Source organism: Calliphora vicina, chromosome 5 (genome assembly GCF_958450345.1).
Source record: "Calliphora vicina chromosome 5, idCalVici1.1, whole genome shotgun sequence".
NCBI lineage: Eukaryota > Metazoa > Arthropoda > Insecta > Diptera > Calliphoridae > Calliphora > Calliphora vicina.
This window is the reverse complement of record NC_088784.1, coordinates 24,897,042-24,910,916: the sequence shown is the minus strand read 5'-3', so window position 1 is coordinate 24,910,916 and position 13,875 is coordinate 24,897,042. Positions and strand designations below refer to the sequence as shown.

The window sequence follows — 13,875 nt, the reverse complement described above, 5'->3', positions numbered from 1 at the left end:
AGTGGGATTTTAAAATTTTTTTTGGGAATTTTGGAAATTTAAAATTTCTTATTTTAATATGCTTTACTAAGCATTCCTTTCACTTTTAAAGAATTTAAAGCTTTCTTGAGCAGTTTTTGTAATGTGCCGGGAAAGTGGGATTTTTTGAAAAGTTTTTGGGAATTTTTAAAATCACTAAATTTAAATTTTAATATGTTTCATTTACATATTTTTTCACTTTTATTTATTTTAAACTTATTTCTGTAGTTTTCCAAACTTCCCCAGTAATTGGAATTTATAGAATATTTTTGGGAATTTTCAAAATTAGAATTTTTTAGTTCTAAAATGATTTGTTTTGTTTCTCTTGACTTTCTCTAGCATCAAAACATATTTGTATAATTTTTAAAATTTCCCCAGAAATTGGGATTTAACAAGTTTTTGGGAATTATTAAAATTACAATTTTTTTATTTTAAAATGTTTTATTTCAAAATGTTTTATTTCTTATTTTTGCACTTTTAAAGGTTTTTCACACTTCCCCAGTAATTGGGATTTATAGAAAATTTTTGGGAATTTTCAAAATTAAGATTTTTTTGAATTAAATTTATTTATTATTAAACTTCGCAACATTTTAATATTGATTAATTTAAAAACAATTATGGCCCCTCCCCCTCCCCAATTTTGTAATATCTCAATTCCATTTCCTGCTTCATTAAGCGCTCGTGTATCCAATTATCAGTTGCCAACTTCACAAAACTTTTCATTCTGTTCTCATCAGTATTCTATTTAAATTATACTAAATTAAACGAATTGAATGAATTCGTTTAATTAATTGCTTTTTATGCCCGGCAACTATGTATTTAATACATATTTTTTATCAATTGTAAATTCTTTTTTTTTTTTTTGCGGCGACTTTCAACTTGAACTTCAAATTGATGCCTGCTGCCTGTGTGCACCTGTTGTCAATTTGAATTTATGTTATTGTATTATTTCAGTTTTTAGCATTATTGTATTTCAATATTATACAGATATTTTTTTTTGTATTTTCTTTTTCAATTTAGCCATTAATCAAGCTGGTATTTATTTTATAGTAGCCAGCTACTGATAAACATTATTATTTACTGCACTCTATTATTTGGCAAATATTTATTTAAATTGAAAATGCGATAAATTTCAGCTTGTGGAAAAAAACTAGTGTTTTGTTTTTAAAAGGCATTATAAGCACAATACTAAGTGCTCTGGGGAGTAGAATGTGTAAACGCGACTGATAGTTAAATACTCTCACACAGCAATTAACAATTTAACGCCTAGTAAGCAGAACGCATATCACAGCAACAACAACAAAAAATAATGAACAAAAAACCAAAAAAAGTGCTGAAAAATAAATAGTGTCGAGAGTTTATGTAAATTTGTTTATACAATCGCAAGTTAAAGCGATAAATTTTCAATAGCAACAATAACATCAAATAAACCAAAAATCAAAGAAAGAAAAAAAAATAATAATTATTTAATAGGTAGAGAGAGAAGTAATTAAGTTGTCAGCAAAAATAACTACAAATGAAAAATTGTATTAAACAGCATCAGCAACAAAAGTACTTGTGCTAAAACCCACTACTTAGTGCTATTTCTAGTATTTTCTTACTTAAATAAAGTCCAGAAATCATAAAATTATGAAATTTAAGCTTCCCCGGGAAATGGGATTTTTCAAAAAGTTTTTGGGAATTTTTAGAATTCCGATTTTTTCGATTTAAAATGATCTATTTTGGGCTTTATCACCTTTAAAACATTTAAAACTTATTTAAGTAGTTTTTCAATCTTCCCCAGAAAATGGGATTTTTTCAAATAGTTTTTAGGAATTTTTTAATCCACGAATTTTTAATTGAAAATGCTCTATTTAGTTTTTTTTCAACTTTTTATAGTTTTAAAACTTATTTTGGTACTTTAAAAGTTTCCCCGGAAATTGGGTTTTTTGAAATAGTTTTTGGGAATAACGAATTTTTAGTTTATTTTGTATTTTTTTTCACTTTTCATAGTTTTAAAGCTTATTTGTGTAATTTTTAAAGATTCCCCGAAAAATGGGATTTTGAAAAAGTTTTTGGGAATTTTTAAAAATTAAAAATTTCTGATTTTTTAGTGATTTATTTAAGATTTCATTACTTTCAGTAGTTTTAAAACTTATTTGTATAGTTTTAAAAATTTCCCTAGAAATTGGGATTTTTGAAAAAGTTTTTGGGAATTTTTAAAAATTAATGATTTTTTATTGATTTATTTAAGATTTCATCACTTTTATTAGTTAAATTAATTGCGTACATTTGTTATAAGTTTCCCTAGAAATTGGGATTTTTGAAAAGTTTTTGGGAATTTTTAAAATAACGAATTTTTAGTCATAAAATGGTTTATTTCGAATTCCTTTCAACTTTTAACAGTTTCTAATCAAATTTGTGTAGTTTTTAAAGTTTCCCCGAAAAATGGGATTTTTGAAAAAGTTTTTGGGAATTTTCAAAATTACGAAATTTTAGTTATAAAATAATTTATTTTGTATTTTTTCACTTTTCATAATTTTAAAACATATTTGTATAGTTTTTAAAGCTTCCCCGAAAAATGGGATTTTCAAAAAGTTTTTGGGAATTTTTAAAATAACGAAATTTTAGTCATAAAATAATTTATTTCAGTTTCTTTCAAACTTTTGACAATTTCTAAACTAATTTGCATAGTTTTTAAAGTTTCCCGGGAAAATGAGATTTTTGAAAAAGATTTTGGGAATTTTAAAAATAAAAAATTTATGATTTTTTAGTGATTTATTTCAGATTTCATCACATTTATCAGTTAAATTAGTAAATTTAATTTGTATACATTAGTTTAAATTTTCCCCATAAATTGGGATTTTTGAAAAAGTTTTTGGGAATTTTTAAAATAACGAATTTTTAGTCATAAAATGGTTTATTTCGAATTCCTTTCAACTTTTAACAGTTTCTAAGCTAATTTGTGTAGGTTTAAGGTTTCCCCGGAAAATGGAATTTTCAAAAAGTTTTTGGGAATTTTTAAAAACTACAAATTTATGATTTTACATTGATATATTTCAGATTTAATCACTTTTATTAGTAAAGTTTTAAAGTTTCCCCGGAAATTGGTATTTTTGAACAAGTTTTTGGGAATTTTTTAAATTACGAATTTTTAGTTTTAGAATAATTTATTTTGTTTTTTTTCCACTTTTCATAGTTTTAAAACTTATTTGTGTAGTTTTTCAAGTTTCCCCGAAAAATGGGATTTTCAAAAAGTTTTTGGGAATTTAAAAAAAAAACTAAATTTTAATCTAAAAATAGTTTATTTCGGTTTCCTTCAAACTTTTGACAATTTCTAAACTAATTTGCATAGTTTTTAAAGTTTCCCAGGAAAATGGGATTTTGAAATTTTTTTTGGGAATTTTTAAAAATTAAAAATTTATGATTTTTTATTGATTTATTTAAGATTTCATTATTGTTATTACCTAAATTAGTAAAATTGCACATTGTGCACATTGTTTTTAAAGTTTCCCGGAAATTGGGATTTTTTAAAAAATTTTGGGGAATTTTTAAAATTTCGTATTTTTAGTTGTAAAATAATTTATTTTGTATTTTTACACTTTTATATAGTTTTAAAACTAATTTGTGTAGTTTTTAAAGTTTCCCGGGAAAATGAGATTTTTGAAAAAGTTTTTGGGAATTTTTAAAAATTAAAAAATTATGATTTTTTAGTGATTTATTTCTTATTTCATCACTTTTATCAGTTAAATTAGTAAATTTAATTTGTATACATTAGTTTAAATTTTCCCCGGAAATTGGGATTTTTGTAAAAGTTTTTGGGAATATTAAAAATAACGAATTTTTAACCTTAAAATGGTTTATTTCGATTTCCCTTAAACTTTTAATAGTTTCTAAGATAATTTGTGTAGTTTTATGAATTCCCCGGAAAATGGGATTTTCAAAAATTTTTTGGGAATTTTTAAAAACTACAAAATTATGATTTTACATTGATATATTTCAGATTTAATCACTTTTATTAGTAAAATTAGTTAATTTGTGTATGTACATTGCTTTAAAGTTTCCCCAGAAATTGGGATTATTGAAAAAGTTTTTGGGAATTTTTAAAATTACGTATTTTTAGTTATAAAATAATTTATTTTGCATTTTGCTCACTTATTGTGTAGTTTTTAAAGTTTCCCCAGAAAATGGGATTTTCAAAAAGTTTTTGGGAATTTTCAAAAATTACAAATTTATGATTTTTTATTGATTTATTTAAGATTTCATTACTGTTATTAGCTAAATTAGTAAAATTAATTTGTATACATTAGTTTAAATTTTCCCCGGAAATTGGGATTTTTGAAAAAGTTTTTGGGAATTTTTAAAATTACGTATTTTTAGTTATAAAATAATTTATTTTGTATTTTTTTTTCAATTTTCATAGTTTTAAAACTTATTGTGTAGTTTTTAAAGTTTCCCCGGAAAATGGGATTTTCAAAAAGTTTTTGGGAATTTTCAAAAATTACAAATTTATGATTTTTTATTGATTTATTTAAGATTTCATTACTGTTATTAGCTAAATTAGTAAAATTAATTTGTGTACATTGTTTTTAAAGTTTCCCCGGAAATTGGGATTTTTAAAAAGTTTTTGGGAATTTTTTAAATTACGAATTTTTAGTTTTAGAATAATTTATTTTGTTTCATTTGCACTTTTCATAGATTTTAAACTTATTTGTGCAGTTTTTAAAGCTTCCCCGGAAATTGGGATTTTTGAAAAAGTTTTTGGGAATTTTTCAAAATTACGAATTTTTAGTTTTAGAATAATTTATTTTATATTTTTCCACATTTTATGGTTTTAAAACTTATTTGTGCAGTTTTTAAAGCTTCCCCAGAAAATGGGATTTTCAAAAAGTTTTTGGGAATTTTTAAAAATTACGAATTTTTAGTTTTAGAATAATTTATTTTATATTTTTCCACATTTTATGGTTTTAAACTAATTTGTACAGTTTAAAAATTTCCCCGGAAAATGGTATTTTCAAAAAGTTTTTGGGAATTTTTAAAAATACGATTTTATCATTTAAAAATTAACTAATTTGTTTTTTATAGTTTTAAAATTAACATGTGCTGTCTTTTAAGTTTCCCCGGAAATTGGGATTTTTGAAAAAGTTTTTGGGAATTCTTAAAAAAACGATTTTTTAATCTTAAAATGGTTTATTTCGATTACATTTAAACTTTTAACTGTTTCTAAACTAATTTGTGGAGATTTTAATGTTTCCCCGGTTATTGGGATTTTTCAACAAGTTTTTGGGAATATTAAAAATGAGCCTATTCTTGTTGTAAAATATTTTATTTTAAATTTTATTCACTCTTAGGACATCTATGTTTATGAATCATTTTTTTATACATTATTTTCTTTGAAATCTTTTCTTATCATTTTTAAATTTAAAACTTACATATTCAACTATTTAATTGAATATTATTGTTATTTGATTGATATTTTTGTTTTTATTTTATTGAACAGAAAAACTACAGGATGTCTGCTTAAAAATTTCATGGAAAATATATTTAATGTTGATTTTGCAAATTACTTTTTCTCATTGTGCTTGCAATTCTTTTGTCCTACAAAAAATTATAGTTTAAATAGAAACATATTTTTAATTTAAATCAAAGATTTTATATAAATTTTAGTAAGATTAGAAAGAATACTATACAAAAATTATTATTTTTATTATTTGTTTTCAAACAATATGGTTATTTAAGGAAAATAGGGGAAGGTAAGCCAAGAAAAATTAACACTCAAAAATATATTTAAAGCTTTTTTAAATAAAATAAATTTTTGTCTGAAATATGGTAGACTACAATATTATCATCAAAATGTATCTAATGTTTCTTTCTCGGCCTAACTTCCTCTTATTTGTTGTAGTAGTTTTCCAACAAAGTATCTTTAACAATTTGCTTAAAAGCTCTCACCCCCCAAAAAAAAACTTAAAGTGCAGAGGAAAGCAAAAAGTTCATCTCTAACATGAATACAAAACGGACAAGTTTTGGTTCAATAGAAAATACAAAAAAAAAAACTCACTCAGGAAAAGGAAACTAAAAAAACAAACAGCACAACAGCAACATTTACTGCAAACTGACATAAAATTCAATACAAACCTATTAAACGATACAAAAGACATACAAACAGATATAGGGACAGAAAGATAGACAGACAAACAGATGGACAGAAACAGATAAAAATAGAAATAAAAATTGAACATGAAAAAAGACAATTGTAAATGAGAACAAGAAAACTGAAAAGACACTAAAAGCATTTGAGTAAAGTATATAAGTATAAAACCCTCAATTTACACACCACCCCTCTTCAGTAAAATGCACAATAGCATTGAAATTATAGCACAATGTTTGCTGTTAAGCATTTACACACAACCAGTCAACATTTTCATGGCATGTTGTGGCATGCTGCTGCATGTTAAAGCATGCTATCAGCAACATGTATGGTGGCTGGCTGTATGCCTGTATGTCTGTCTTTAAATAAGAATTGTGCCTTTAAGGACAACAACTCAATGTGTAAAGGACACAAATTGTATGGTATTGTAAGTATAAAGAAGAAAGTGTTAGTGAGAAAGTGTTTTCTTGTTAGAAGAGGGCGAGCCAAATGAGTCAGTTAGTCAGCATCAGCTGCATTAGAAGTTTGTTGGGCTAACAACAATATAATAACAAGAAAACATTTTATTACTTTGATAACTGTTGCTGATGCCATTAAAGAAAACAAACTGTTTGTTGGCATGTTTGTAAATTCTTGCAAGTTAAACTGAAATTTTTTTTCATAAAAACAAAAAATTTAGTGGAGAGGAAATGTTATTAAGAAAATTTTTGTCAATTTTTTAAAATTTCAAATAAAAGAAATGGTTTATTTTGTATTATTTCATTTAGAATTGTTTTAAAACTAATTTGAGCCGGTTTTCAAGTTTCCCCGGAAATTGGGATTTTTCAAAAAGTTTTTGGGAATTTGAAAAAAATTTATTTTTTAGTTCTAATATGATTTATTTGGGATTTTTTCACAATTAAAACTTATTTAAGTAGTTTTTCAAGTTTCCCCGGAAAATGGGATTTTTCAAAAAGTTTTTGGGAATTTTTAAAAATGAAAAATTTATGATTTTTTAGTAATTTATTTCAGATTTCATCACTATTATCAGTTAAAATAGTAAATTTAATTTGTATACAATAGTTTAAATTTTCCCCGGAAATTGGGATTTTTGAAAAAGTTTTTGGGAATTTTTAAAATAACGAATTTTTAATCTTAAAATGGTTTATTTCGATTTCCTTTGAACTTTTAATAGTTTCTAAGATAATTTGTATAGTTTTAAGGTTTCCCCGGAAAATGGGATTTTCAAAAAGTTTTTGGGAATTTTTAAAAATTACAAATTTATGATTTTATATTGTTTTATTTCAGATTTCATCACTTTTATTAGTTTAATTATAAAAATTTATTTGTGTACAATGTTTAAAAGTTTCCCCGGAAAATGGGATTTTTCAAAAAGTTTTTGGGAATTTTCAAAAATACGATTTTTTAGTTTAAATACTATTTGTTTTAGATATTTTTCAATTTCAATAGTTTTAAAATTTATTACCCGGTTTTTTTAAACTTCCCCGTAAATGGGATTTTTCTAAATGTTTTTGGGAATTTAACAAAATATGAATTTTTTGTTTTGAAATCATTTATTTTGAATTTTTTCATCTTTTTCACATTTAAAACTTATTTAGTAGTTTTTCAAGTTTCCCCGGAAAATGGGATTTTTCAAAAAGTTTTTGGGAATTTTCAAAAATATGATATTTTAGTTTTAAAATCATTTATATTACATTAATTCGCCTTTTAAACATTTAAAACTTATTTAAGTAGTTTTTCAAATGTCCCCGGAAATTGTAATTTTTTAAAAAGTTTTTGGGAATTTTCAAAAATACGATTTTTTAGTTTAAATACTATTTGTTTTAGATATTTTTCAATTTCAATAGTTTTAAAATTTATTACTGGTTTTTTTAAACTTCCCCGTAAATGGGATTTTTCAAAATGTTTTAGGAATTTAACAAAATATGAATTTTTAGTTATAAAACTAAATATTTTTTACCTTTAATAATTTGAAAACTTATTTTTCATGTTTTTGAAATTTCCCTGGAAATTGGGATTTTTGAAAAAGTTTTTAGGAATTTTCAAAAATTATTTTTTTTAGTTTTAAAATGATTTATTGTGAAATTCTTCACCTTTTTAACATTAAAACCCTATTTGTGTAGTTTTTAAAATTTCCCCGGAAATTGGGATTTTTAAAAAAGTTTTTGGGAATTTTCAAAAATACGATTTTTTCACTTAAAATTAACCAATTTGGTTTTTTAATCAGTTTTTACAGTTTTAAAACTTAATTTTGTTGTCTTTTAAGTTTCCCCGGAAATTGGAATTATTCGAAAAGTTTTTGGGAATTTCTAAAAAAACGTTTTTTTAGTTTTACAATTAATTATTTTGATTTTTTAATCAGTTTTTATGGTTTTAAAACTAATTTGTATTGTCTTTTAAGTTTCCCCGGAAATTGGGATTTTTCATAAAGTTTTTGCGAATTTTCTAAAATTAAGTTTTTTAGTTTTAAAATGATTTATTAGGGATTTCTTCACCTTTTTAACATTTAAAACCTATTTGTGTTGTACTTTAAGTTTCCCCGGAAATTGGGATATTTCAAAAACTTTTTGGGAATTTAAAAAAATATAAATTTTTAGTTCTAATATGATTTATTAGGGATATTTTTCAATTTTTACAGTTTTAAAACTTATTTGTGTTGTCTTTTAAGTTCCCCAGTTTTCAAATATCCAAGAAAATTCGAATTTCCTGAATTCGGGAAACTTAAAGAATTATTAAAATACTTTAAAGAAAAATTGATAAAAGTTTACAGCTGCTTAATATCACAAAACTATTTTCTCTTTATCTAACCACATCCAGTTAATTCCCTTCATTGTCACCCGATTCAACATTTTTCTTGGAAATTTTCATAAATATTTTCATCTTATAAAAATTCTATTCGTTTTTATCATAATCAGCCCAAATAATATTAAAATTATTTGCAGTTCATAGACAATTTTCTAGCATTTTGTCACAACTCACTTTTTGTGAAATTTATCAAAATTTATTGCTAAAAGTTTGTTGCTCGTTATTTTACTTTTTATTTCACAGAAACATGTCTTTATGATGTTTTATTGAATTTGAAACGAGTATTGAAAGTAAATTTATTGACAGCTTGAAAATATTGTTAAACTTAACGTACATTATTGAACATGTACGATTTTACAAGCGAAACAAGACAAATTTGAAATGAATATTTAAACAAGACATAAAAATACTAGAGAAATTTATATTTAAAGGTAAAAAGCAGGCTATACAAGGAGTGTTAACATTATAACAATATAGAAAGGGAAATCACCCTGAAATTATTGTTCCCAGGAAAACATTATTTTACATATTATTACCCTTCTCATGAATTTGAAATATTTATGTTGTCAACGTTACATTTCTTCTACTCATATTTTCTATTTTCTTTACATTTGCTAATATTCATTTACTCCATTGTTATATTTCTTTATTTGTTGCCGTTGACAACCAACAAAAAAAAACACCTTATTTATAGGAATTTGTCTTCAGAACGTGTTAGTTTATCTTCGAACCATGTTGAGAGTTGTTCAAAAAAAAAAAAAGGTTAATGTTTTGTTGTCGTTACAGTTGTAGTTATTTCTTTTCTTTTGTTGTTTTTCACTTCAGTTAAAGCTTTATTTGCTAAACAATTTATTGAATAAAAATGCCTTCTTCATACAAAATACAAAAGCGAACAAAATGTTCCTTATAAAAGTGAAAGGAATGTTAGAAAACGACAACAAACAAGTTGTGTCACATCTAATAAAAATGTATATGGGCTGGGAAACAAATAACAAGAATTTGTTTTATGCGGGGAACAATGCTGTCGCATACAATTTTAAGCATAATTAACACTAATATTTCGGGATATAAAAGAATATTTAAGCTTTAAACTTAACTGTTTATAGAGATATATTTAAGCAGGAATTAAAGGTATTTTTTATACAGTCACATTTAAGCTTTAATTATAGAACCTTATACAGTCATATCGTAGCTTCAATCGTAGGTCTTTATACAGTCATATCTTAGCTTCAATCGTAGATCTTTATACAGTCAAATCTTAGCTTCAATCGTAGGTATTTATACAGTCATATCTTCGCCTCAATCATAGATCTTTATACAGTCATATCTTCGCTTCAATCATAGGTCCTAATACAGTCATTCTTCTCTTCAATCGTAGGTCTTTATACAGTCATATCTTCTCATCAATCGTTGGTCTTTATACAGTCATATCTTCTTTCCAATCGTAGGTCTTTATACAGTCATATCTTCGCTTCAATCATACGTCCTTATTCAGTCATATCTTCGCTTCAATCATAGGTCCTTATACAGTCGTATTTTCGCTTCAATCGTTGGTCTTTATACAGTCATATCTTCGCTTCAATCATAGGTCTTTATACAGTCATATCTTCGCTTCAATCATAGGCCTTTATACAGTCATATCTTCGCTTCAATCATAGGTCTTTATACAGTCATTCTTCTCTTCAATCGTAGGTCTTTATACAGTCATATCTTCTCTTCAATCATAGGTCTTTATACAGTCATATCTTCGCTTCAATCATAGGTCTTTATACAGTCATTCTTCTCTTCAATCGTAGGTCTTTATACAGTCATATCTTCTCTTCAATCATAGGTCTTTATACAGTCATATCTTCGCTTCAATCATAGGTCTTTATACAGTCATATCTTCGCTTCAATCGCAGGTCTTTATACAGTCATATCTTCTCTTCAATAGTAGGTCTTTATACAGTCATATCTTCGCTTCAATTGTAGGTCTTTATGCAGTCATATCTTCTCCTCAATCATAGGTCTTTATACAGTCATATCTTCTCTTCAATCGTAGGTCTTTATACAATCATATATTCGCTTTAATCATAGGTCTTTATACAGTCATATCTTCGCTTCAATTGTAGGTCTTTATACAGTCATTCTTCTCTTCAATCGTAGGTCTTTATACAGTCATATCTTCTCCTCAATCATAGGTCTTTATACAGTCATTTTTCTCTTCAATTGTAGGTCTTTATACAGTCATATCTTCGCTTCAATTGCAGGTCTTTATACAGTTATATCTTCGCTTCAATCATAGGTCTTTATACAGTCATTCTTCTCTTCAATCGCAGGTCTTTATATAGTCATATCTACGCTTCAATCATAGGTCTTTATACAGTCATTCTTCTCTTCAATCGCAAGTCTTCATACAGTCATATCTTCGCTTCAATCATAGGTCTTTATACAGTCATATCTTCTCTTCAATCGCAGGTCTTTATACAGCCATATCTTCTCTTCAATCATAGGTCTTTATACAGTCATATCTTCTCTTCAATTGCAGGTCTTCATACAGTCATATCTTCGCTTCAATCATAGGTCTTTATACAGTCATTCTTCTCTTCAATCGCAAGTCTTCATACAGTCATATCTTCGCTTCAATCATAGGTCTTTATACTGTCATATCTTCGCTTCAATCGCAGATCTTTATACAGTCATATATAAGCAGGAAGTTTTGTCATATTTTGGCCTTTAATTGAAGATCCTTATTGAAATATATTTTAACTTCAATTGAAGGTTTTTATGCCGTCATATTTTAGCTTTAATTTAAGTAATATTTTAGATTCAGACGTTCGCTTTTATTAAAACAAGTTTTAGCTTCAATTAAAGGTCTTCATTTATAGGCGATTTTAGACCCCCTAATACTTTTTGTGTTAACATTTAAATTCTTTATGTATAAGTAGAAGAAAATACAGCCATATTCATGCCACACAATTATGTCGCTGTATTAGTCGCTACAATTTCCTAAGCCTGTCTACGTGTATCAATGTTTCGTTCTGTCTATCCGTCTGTCTGTCCCTATGTTTAAATAGAACGTACTAGTGTCGCAATAAGACTCTTAAAATTTGTTTAACAAATACTTCTACTTCTACTAGGTAATAGTTTGTATAGAAATTCTTAGAGAAGAAGAGAAATAAGTTCACTAACTAACAATAAGCTTAGAATTTAAGTAAGTAGCAGTGAAAGTACTAGTTATTGCGGTAAATATATGTATATATGTATGTATGTAGTTGTTATAATAGTTATTGTTTAACGTTAGATAAACAAAATGTCTGAGTATTAGAAATAGACACAATCATACATACTTACATATACATTGTTATAAACCATCTTATGAATAAAGTATTAAGTAAAAATCATAAAAAATAACAAAAAATACTCATACAAAATAGATAGACAAATATATATAAAATGGAAAAATGATGACGTGGTAGAATTTAATACATGCAGAAGAATTTTATATCATTCATTCCACCATATATTACCCAAATTTTGAAAAAGTCGCGATTTTATTCACGATTTTGGATTTCTGAAAATTGACAAAATTCGACAAATTGCCTATAACCATTTCAAAATGTTAACAAGTTTTTTTTCTAACAAAATTATGCTCACTGTAATTATTTATACAATATGATTACGGCAACCATACCATTGTAGTATAAATCATATATATGATTGTAGTAAATAGATATATGTTCATGGCAATTATGTTCATGATGAATCATTATATCAAAATATGCTGTTCTTCTATGGTATAATCATTCATCATATAGTAAATTGTTGCTACAATCATGTACTTATATCTGTGCTAAATTTGGACCAAGTCTGAAGGCCCAAGATTTCTTTTGTATAAATCTTTCATGGAATGAATGATAACATATGAAAGTATATAGTAACTTTGTGTTTTTATGAGTTGATGTAGGTGTAGTTATGTATATGTATATGTTTATGTTTATTTATTTTTCTATCTGTGTGAATGTGGTTAACAAAAAAAACTGGATTAAAATTTATAGCATTTCATTCATCACGAACTAACTATTTATATATATATGTTTACGTACAAACAAAATAAAATTATTTGTAAAAAAAAAATAACAAACACGTACAAAATACCCATAAACATACACCTTTTTTAACAGTGAGTTACACTAACAATGAACTATTAATCCCTTTTTATATTTAAAAACATGGTAAAAGTTTTATTAAACTTAATGTAATTCCAAAAATATTTATTCATCATTTAATAGAGAACGACAGGAGCTTGTTATGTGGGAAAATTTATTAAAAATGCTTAATACTTATAAGTCTTATATAGATTTTTTAATATGCATCCAAAGTTTGTTAGATTTTGAAAACTTAAAAAAAACAAGTAAGAGTGCTATATTCGTCTGTGCCGAATCTTATAAACCCTTCACCAAATTATACTTCAAAATTTTAAATATTTTTAGGTAAACAAAATTAAATTTTTTTTCCAGTTGTTTTTTTCATTTTTTGGAAAAAAATTTTTTTCGATTGTTATTTTAAATTTAAAATTTTTTTTTTTTTTAATTTTTTTCGTGAAAAAAAAATCGGTTTAAAATTTTTTTTCCGATTTTGACCCATTGTAGTTCCATCTTACTATATACGTCGTTGCAAATGTCTTTGAAATATCTATCATTAGATATCCATATTGTCTATATTAATGTCTTAGTAATCCAGATATAGGTCAAAAATCGAGGTTGTCTTGGTTTTTTCCTCATATCTCAGCCATTTGTGGACCAATTTTGCTGATTTTAATTAGCAAAATTCTCGAAAGCATGTCTGACAGAATTATTGAAGATTTGGATCTGGGGTCTTCAGAAAATTGATTTCAACAGACAGACACACGGACGGACGTGGCTTAATCGACTCTGCTATCTATA

General features: G+C 25.5%; 1 protein-coding gene across 1 annotated transcript in view; it reads left to right on the top strand.

Annotated features, from left to right (window-relative positions):
* Positions 1 to 13,875, top strand: part of CCHa2-R (CCHamide-2 receptor) — a 139,088-nt gene that overhangs the window by 102,430 nt on the left and 22,783 nt on the right. The gene's annotated exons all lie outside the window — the stretch shown is intronic.